Genomic DNA, 9,349 nt, shown 5'->3' with positions numbered 1-9,349 from the left:
TGTTTAGCAGCAGGTCCAAAAGAGCCCACCAGAGCCTCTGACAACAGACACTGACAACCCTCACTTCCTGGCCTGCAACCGCCCAGGTGGCAAACCCACCATGGCAAACCCATGGCTCTCTCCAGCCCTCTTGCTAAGAGTTTGGCCCCCTGCAAACCTTCCTTCTGCTACTCTGTGGCTGCTCCTCCAGGAACCCTGCGTGAGTTTGGGTAAGGGAGAAGTAGCAAGGTTCTTAGGGGTACCTCTCCCTCCTGTTTATACACCTGAGCACTTGAGAAGATTCTACACATAGAATCCCAAAAAAACAAAGTCCTTCCACTGGGCTGCAAGAGAGCAGCCTTCTCACGTCCTCCTCAAGTACCCAAGAGGCAAAGGTGTGATTAAGCCTCAGTGGTGCTTAAGGGAAGATCTTCATATGAGTTTCCTATGACTAATGTAACAAGTTATCACAAACTTGGTGGCTTAAAACAGCACAGTTTTATTGTCTTGCAGTTCTGAGGAAGAGAATGATCTCACTGGGCTAAAATCAAGGCGTTGGCAGGGCAGTTCCTTCTGCAGCTCTGGGGGACCATCTGCTCCCCTGCCTTTTCCAACTTCTACAGGCTACCTGCATTCTTTGGCTTGTGGCCCCTTCCTTCTTCAAAGCCAGCAATGGCCACTTGAGCCTTTCTCCCATATTATCACTCTGGCCCTAACCCTCCTGCCACTGTCCTTCACTTACCAGGACCCTGTGATCACATGGGCCCCCTCCAGGCTGCCTAGCTCTATGCCTCCCTGGGACAGCTAATAGGGATCTTAAGTCCATCTGCTGTTTTAACTCCTCCTTCCCATGGGACACAACATATTCACAGGTTCTGTGCTGTTATGATGTCTTGGAGGAGGGGTCCTTATCCTGCTTCTCACAATCACAGGGGGATTGTGAACTGGACTTCTCCAAAGCCACATCAGTGCTGAAGGTCCTGCACCTGACCTGGCTGAGTAGAACACTGTGACTGGAAAGATGGCGCACTGTAGTTCAAGAGCCAAAATTGTCTTGGGCTATCTTTAGCTCTTTTTAATAACCATTTGCTATCAACCTCGGTATCTGACCTAACACCTTCCTGACATTTAGATAAAGCTCCTGGAATGATTCCACCAGCCCTGAAGCTAACATGGTAAGATAACATCTCAATCCTATTGAAGACATTTTCCATCCTTACTATAACTGGCCTACCTAGATGTTCCACCAATGTGTTTGCAAATACATTGATTCATGGCTTTCTTTTGTTCTGTGACCATACAAGATCACGTCACCTCTTCCACAGTGGAACATCTCACCTACAGTAACTTGAATCCATGTTCCTGGGTAATGGTTGCTTGTATGTGCCTCAGAATAAATTATTTTTCTTATTTCCTTAAAGAATAGGTGTTGTATATGAACAAAAATCATCTCTTCTGCCTTCCTCTTCACAAGTGCTAGGGAAAGGGGAAAGCTGGGCCTCTTGCTTTTTCTGAGTTCCAACATGGTAGAATGTGGATGTCAGCCTGGGGCCCATCCCCGCTCAGAGACTTCCAAAGTATGACTAAGATTCAAACACTGCTACTCCAATTTAATCTCACCACCACCTGGTGCCTTTGGGCTCCCTCAAAGTCCAGGGTCAAGGTTCATATTCTCCCTGGAGTCTGTCTCTCCTGCCCTCTATTGACCCACTTCCCTTCCCCAGAAACCTTCCTTTCAAAGAGTCCTCCTCTTCCGACCCACCTCATGCCCCACTGGGCAGTGTATTCAGTCCTGATGAGACAAGGTTTGGGGTGCACCATATCTGGCTTTTGTCTTGCCTGCTGCTCTCTGGGGAGCTGTTACTCTGCTGGGTCAGCTCCAGGACTTCAGCAAGCTGGAAAAGCACCAGAGGAAGCTTGGCACGAGAGACACGGATGCAACAGGGTATGGGACTTGTGAGAAGAGCACAGTGGGTTTAGAGGATATTTTTAGAATGTGCAATGTGGTGTTCCTACCCTCTCCCAGCCACATCAAAGCATCATGTACTGAGCTCAAGACCAGTTCAAGGAGGGTGTCCTGTGGGGGGTGGGGGAGTCATGATATGGTTTATAGGGAAGGGATTAGGCACAGGATAGGAAGGGGAATCAGTCTTTTTCACACACTGATAGGGTGAGACTATCCAGAGCACATAAATAACCAACAGTCTAGTAGTTTACTAGACCAGGTATCAAGTATATGTGATCAACAGAGATGCAAATATCACACTTGCTACCATCTGGGAGTCAGTTCAGGGCAAGACACCTCCTGGGAGAACTAAATAGGCAAGTTGGCAGAGCGAGGGGAATCTTTCTGTACTTCAGAGAGGTCATATTAGATGTGAAATTAAAAGATGGGTGGGATTTATAAAGGGACACAAGGTAGAGAGGAGAGCAGAGGCAGAAGCAAAAAACAGTATGCAGAAAATCCCTAAGATCAGCTGGAATGCAGGTCAGCTGCAAGGGATTGTGGGAAAGGAGACCAAAATGCAGATCAGCCAAGGCAGCAAGCAGTGGGCCTAGGCTAAGCAGGTAGAGACATCACTGAAGGCTTAGCCTTGGGCAGCACTGCTATGGCCCTCTAAGGGGTTTCTCTGGCCAAGAACCAGCTTCACCTGTCACAAAGGTTATTGGGGCCACAGGTGTTGTCTCAGGGAGAGGGGGAGAGAAAGGGCCTGAGGTTGCCCCTGGGGCTACTCTTACATTCTTTCTAGATTCTGTCTGCTCATTTTTTTTTCCCTTCAATTTTACTCAAACCATTTTTGAACTATTATATCTCTTTTCAGATCTCCATTTTTTTAGAAAGATCAGGTTATCTGTGTCAACATAAAATAACAATTCTGCTATAAAGAAACTTTAAAAAAATAGCTTATTCTGAGCCAAATATGAGCAACCATGGTCCAGGGACATGGATTCAAGTTCTCCTGAATGAGATGTCCTGCCATGGAAGTGGCAACATGAACTTTTATAACCACAGAACAAATAGGTCTTAAATCATTTACTAAATACATTGGGGGCATTAGGCAGGTAGGCTACAGTGCCATGGGGCATCTTCTGTATAGGTTTCAGATGTTATCTTCTAGCATTCTTAGCTGTAGGGCTGGTGGAGGCTGGAGGTCTGCTAAGCTTAGCGATAGACTCTGAGAGATTTACCTAATAGTCACAAGGGTGTAAGAGCAGATGCAGAGTTTAAAAGTAAGTGGCTGTCAAAGGCACTATGATAGCCATTAGCTTTAGACCTAAGTTAGGGTGTGGATATGAAGTGTTCCCAAAGACTTGGTCCCCAGCTGGTGAATCCAATCATTGAGAGGTAATTGGCTCTGCCTTCATCACTAGATCAATCCGTTTATGAATTCATAATTTGATGGCATATTGGGAGCTGGTGGAAACTTTTCCTGGGTGGAGCCTAGTTGGAGGGAGTAGGTCACTGGAGGCCTATCCTTGGGTGCTATCTTGTTCAGAGCTTCCTCCTGACTCCCCTGACTCCTGGCTGCCAAAAGGTGAGCAGCCTCCTCTGCCAAATGCTCCCACCACCATGATGTCCTACCTCCTCTCAGGCACAAAACAATGGAGCCAACCAAAACCATGATCCAAAATAAATCTTTCCTCCTTTAAATTGTTTCCCTCAGGTATTTGATGTTGATCACAGCAACAAAAAACAAACACAACCTACAGCATTCTGTCTCTCCACAATCACAGTGTTCTACTGAGTCAAGGTCAGTCTGCAGGATCTTTAAGATAGATCAGATTCGTCAGGGAGCTTCAGCTTCATATCTGTAATTTCCCCCAAGCTGAGTAGAACTATTTGTCTGAGATCTTCTTCTGCTTCCTTGAGCATTTCTTCTCATGGTGTGAATTCTTCAACCAGAATGTATATGTGCCTGTCATCTGCTTGTGTTCGTTTCCTTTACCTGATCTATCAGCTATGAACAGGTGCTGGGTTGTTCTTTTTGAGACAGGGCCAGGGTCTTAATTAGTCCAGGCTGGCCTGGAATTCTCTATGTAATCCAGTCTGGCTTCAAACTTGTGTTCCTCCTGCCTCAGTCTCCTGAATGTCCTCCCACACTGAGTCACTTTTTATGAAAACTTCTCTTTGAATGAGGCTTGGGATCGCCAGAGTTGTATGAGAAGTGGCAAAGGGTGACAAATGTTGCCAAAACAATGGGTGGTTTGTGGACAGGACCACTTCCTGCTATGTCTTGCCTGTTTGCCCACACAGTTCATGCACAGGAAGGGACAGACCTCCTTCAAGGAGCCTATGCTCTGTGAAACAGAATAGCCCTGGTGGCTGCAGTGTGAACAGCCCTGCCTTGCTCCCCTCCCTGTGGTCAGTGACAAAGGGTTGTAACACACAGCCCTGTTCCTAGTGCCCTGTGTGTAAGGCAGAACCACACTGCTCTCTTAAACAGCTTTTCTGACTCTAGAACTGACCACGCTGGAATATTTTAGGTATCTATTGTGTATATGTTATTTTGTGGCATAAAACAATTACCATTTTCTTATGCTACAAATTCTGTGGTCAGGTCCTGAGCAGAGTGCAGTAAAGGCTTGCTTCTGATCCACAACACCTGCACCTCAGTTGGGAGAATGGGTGGCAAGGGGTGCAAATGGCTGAGTGCTGTTATCACCTAGAGGCTTCTCCACTACATGTCTGGATGGTGGGTTGGGGGTACCCAAGATGGAGCTCAGCTGGCATTGTTGTATGGAGACCCTGCACAACTGGAGTCTCCATGCAGGAGCTGGTTCCAGAAGCAAAGAGTCTCCCTAGAGCGAGACCCACAGAACAAACATGTCAGGATACTGACAGGGCTGCAGCATTGCTGCTTCTGACTTCACCTTCGAAGCCACTTACAGTCCCTTTCACCACTCCCTGTACTGGAATTTCCAACAGGTTGCAGGGGAGAATAATGGTTCTTGGAGAGTGAAAACATTTTACTCTTTGAAGATATAAAAACAGGTATACACATTGTATTGGTTTTTCATCTCTGTGATCAAAATACCAGACATAAACAACTTATGAGTGGAAGGACTTATTTTGGCTCTGGTTTCAGAGGGTTCACCCCATGGTTGCTTGGCCCTGTGCACTTGGGCAGAACATCATGGTGGTGGGAGTGTGTGGTGGAGGAGCTTCTTTGTCTATGGTGGACAGAAATCAAAAGAAGAGACAGGAAGGAGCCAGGGACAAGATACCCCCAAAGACCCACCCCCCAGTGACCCACTTTTTCCAACTAGGTCCCACCTAGGGATGTGGCAGTTGGGGCTCAAGCAGCCAACACATGCAGGAGACACTTCATATTCAAATAACACATACAATTGTCCTCTGGTATATCTGCAAGGGACTGGTTCCTGAACCAATCAATCCCCCTCCAGGACACCAAAATTCAGAGATTCTCAAATCCCTTATATAAAATGATATAGGATTTGCATATAACCTACTCATATCCTCCTGTGTGCTCCATATCACCTCTAAGTTATGTATAATCCCTATACAATGTAAATGCTAGGTAAATAGTTGTTACAGTGTATTGTTTAAGGAAGGCTGTACATGTTCAATACTGATGGAATTTGTTTCAAGTATTTTCCATCTGCATTTGGTTGAAATCCAGAGGGCCAATTAGATAGATAGATAGATGATAGATAGATAGATAGATAGATAGATAGATAGATAGATAGATAGATAACACATGTGCGGTATATCTTTGGTATTAAAATTTCACAGGAGGAAGTTTTTAGGGACAAGAAATATGTACACTGGCTCCTCAGAAAGATGGAAAAAAGATTGAGAAACACTGCTAAAGCTTACTGGTTGAATTAGTCCCAGCCCACCCAGACTTAAGGGGAAAGGATGTAGACATCAATTTTTTTTGCTGGTACTGGCATTTGAACTCAGGGCTTCCCCAAGTACCCTAACATTTGAGCCACACCTCAGTCCTTTTTTGTTTAGCTTGTTTTTTGGAAAGGATCTCACACTTTTGGCCTCCTAAGTATCTGGGATTACAGCCATGCACCATCATTCCTGGCCCTAGACCCCAACTCTTTATAAAAGGAGTGTCAAGAAATTTTCAGGCATAATTTTAAACTGCTACATGGAAGAATCTTAATCTAGCACCTTCATGTCAGATTTAAGAATAATGAGACTTGAAGGTGTGATGCCACCTGGTCCACAGTCACAAGGCAGGTGGTGACTTGGATCTGTAACTGAGTGCCAGGTCCCCACCTCGTCACTGCAGGCCCATCTGTGCACCTTAGAAGGTCAGTCCCCATGCCTGCTGGGGGCACCATATGGTCCCAAGCATAAACACCGGGCTCTGAAATTTCCATCCCCTACTCAGAGGTCAGACTAGCATACATGACTTGCATGAACTTACAGGCATGTTTTGTTTAGTCACAGTATTATTATTATAATAATAATAATTATTATTATTAATTTTTTCAGTACTGGGGTTTGAACTCAGGGCCTTCACCTTGAGCCACTCCACCAGCCCTATTTTTGTGAACGGTTTTTTCAAGATAAGTTCTCACGGAACTATTTGCCCGGGCTGTCTTCAAATTGTGATCCTCCTGATCTCTGCCTCCTGTGTAGCTAGGATTACAGGTGTGAGCCACTGGTGCCCAACTTGTCACAGTATTTTTTAGTGGAATTTCTTGCCTATGTGTAAAAGTGAAGTTTCACTGGGAGTGTGCAAGGGCTCTGCCCTTGGTTCTGAAATCATCCTTTTAGGACTTTTATCTCTCCTTGGGCTCTGATTAACTTCACACATCTTCCAGCACAAATATGCCAAATGATTTTTGACAAAAGAGCAAAAACAATCCAATGGAGGAAGGATGGTCTTTTTAAACAAAGACTGTTGAAACAATTGGACTTCCACAGGTCTGCTTAACAAACTGCACATCACACAGAACAAGTCATCCAAAATAGATCATGATTCATGAATTCAAATATAAGACATAAAAACTATCAAACGTTTTTTGCTTTTATAGCCAGGCTGGCCTCGAGCTCATGATCCTCCCGTCACACCTCCTGAGTGCTGGGATTACAGAGTGCCCCACCATGCCCAATTAAAACTATAAAACATTTAGAAGAACAAGTAGGAACAAATATTGGGTATCTGAGGTTAGGTGAAGGTTTCTTAAACATGACACCAAAAGCAAAATCCTTAAAAGAAAAAAACTAATGAGATATATTTCATCAAATTTAGAAACTTTTGTACTGTAAGCAATTCAGTGAGGAGAGTAAAAAGATGAGTCAAGGACAGACTATATATTATATACTGTAGATACTAGTAGACAGAGAATTCTCAAAGCTCAACAGTAAAAAGTTCAATTGTAAGTACTCTGGAAGCAGAGATTGGGAGGATTGTGGTTCAAAGTCAGCATGGGTAAAAAGGTTCATGAGACCCCATCTCAACCAATGGCTGGGGGAATTGGCTCCACCTGTCATCCCAGCTAGGCAGGGAAGAACAAATAGAAGGATGGTGGTCCAGGCTGGCCAGACATAAAGCAAGATCCTATCTCAAAAATAACCAAGGCAAAGGGGCTGCAGACTTGCTCAAGTGGTGGAGTGGTGGAGCACCTGCCTAGCAGTCACAAAGCCAAGTTCAACCCCCAATACCACCAAAAAAGTTATTTAAGTTCAATGAGAAAATAAATAAAAGACATGATCTGACACTTCACCAAAGAGGATGCACAGGTGGGAAATAAGCATGCAAAATATATCCAACACTGTTAGCCATTAGGGAAATTCAAATTAAACCCACATTGGGCTATGCCTATCAGAACACCTGAAATTTAAAAAAAAATGATAATACCAAATGCTGGCAAAGATGCAAAGAAACTGGATCCCTTGTACATTGCTGGTGGGAACATAAGAGGATACAGCCACTCTGGAAATAGGTCTTACAAAACTAAATATACCCTCACTATGTGACACATTAATTGCACTGGCATATATTCCAGGGAAATAAAAAATGTATATGCACATTTAAAAACCTATGCATGCATGTTGATAACAGCTTTATTCATAGTGGTAAAGTACCAAGTACTCTTTAACAGACAGATGGTTAAGCCAACTGTAATGCATTCATACAATGGAATACTACTCAGTAATGAAGAGGAGAGCTGCCAGAGTGGCTCCAGTGGTACAGTGCCTGCCTAGCAGGCATGAGGCCCTGAGTTCAAACCCCAGTGCCACCAAAAAAAAAAAAACAGGATCAGTAATGAAGAGGAATGGATGATTGGTAAGTGCAAAACTTGTATGAACCTCAAGGGTGCTATACTTAATGAAAAAAGTTGATTTCAAAATATTACATACTATGGTTTAGAACATGCTCAAAAGTGACAAAGCCATGGATAGAAAACAAATAAGTGGTTTCCAGTGGACAGGAATGGAACAGGGAGCAAATTCAAAGGGGTGGCAAGAGGGAGGTCGTTGTGGCAATGGAACAGCTCTGTATTTTGATCTAGTGGTAGCCATATGGCTCTACATGGGGGGTGAAATTGCATGAAGCCTCCCCACACACACATGAATGTATGTAAATGTAACTAGACCACTGACTGTGGTCTAGTTAGTGGTATTGTGCCAGTGCCAGGTTCCTGGTTTTGATATTGCACTGCAATCACACAATGTCACCACTAGAGGAAGCTGACGAAGGAATCATAGGACTTTTGTACTGCATTCACAACATGAAACTCACAATTATTTCCAAATAAAAGTTTGAAAAGTTGAAGCCATCCTTTTCTATGGGGTCTCCAGAACACAATCAAGCTTCATGTGACTCCAGCCCTTCCCTCACTCCTTCCCACATCATGCACTCCACACACGTGGTAAGGTGTGACCCAAAGATCCTTGTACCAGCATGCTCTGAGACCCTCCCCTGCCTTTGCCTGGGACAAGCATCCCCTCCCCCAGCTTCCCACCTTATTGTTTTAAGTCAAGTTCTCGATTTCTCTTTGCAACACAGCCTCACGACTGCCTCACTTGGTGCCCACACAGAGTGCTGTGCAGACTTCTGACACTGCTCCTAACACTGCACTGCCATTGTTAGTGTATTGCCAACTTTCCCTTTGGGGACACTGGGACTTCACATTAAGTCATTTTCTGCAACGTCCCGAATAGCTCCATAGACACAGTAAAAACTTAAGCAAAGATTAGAGGAAAGGAAGTAGAGAGGGAAGAAAGAAAGCTCAAAGCATGGAGAAGCCACTGTCCCCCGCCCCCCTGCACTGCTGCCTGCCCACTCTCACCACTTGTCTGCTTTTTCTTTCCTTTCTATTTTTTGTCTGCTTTTTCTTGACTCTTTCTGTTTCTGATCCCACTGCTCCACTGAGCTGCTTT

This window comes from Castor canadensis, chromosome 11 (genome assembly GCF_047511655.1).
Source record: "Castor canadensis chromosome 11, mCasCan1.hap1v2, whole genome shotgun sequence".
NCBI classification, from domain to species: Eukaryota; Metazoa; Chordata; class Mammalia; order Rodentia; family Castoridae; genus Castor; species Castor canadensis.
The sequence above is the reverse complement of the archived record's forward strand: the minus strand, read 5'-3'. Positions refer to the sequence as shown.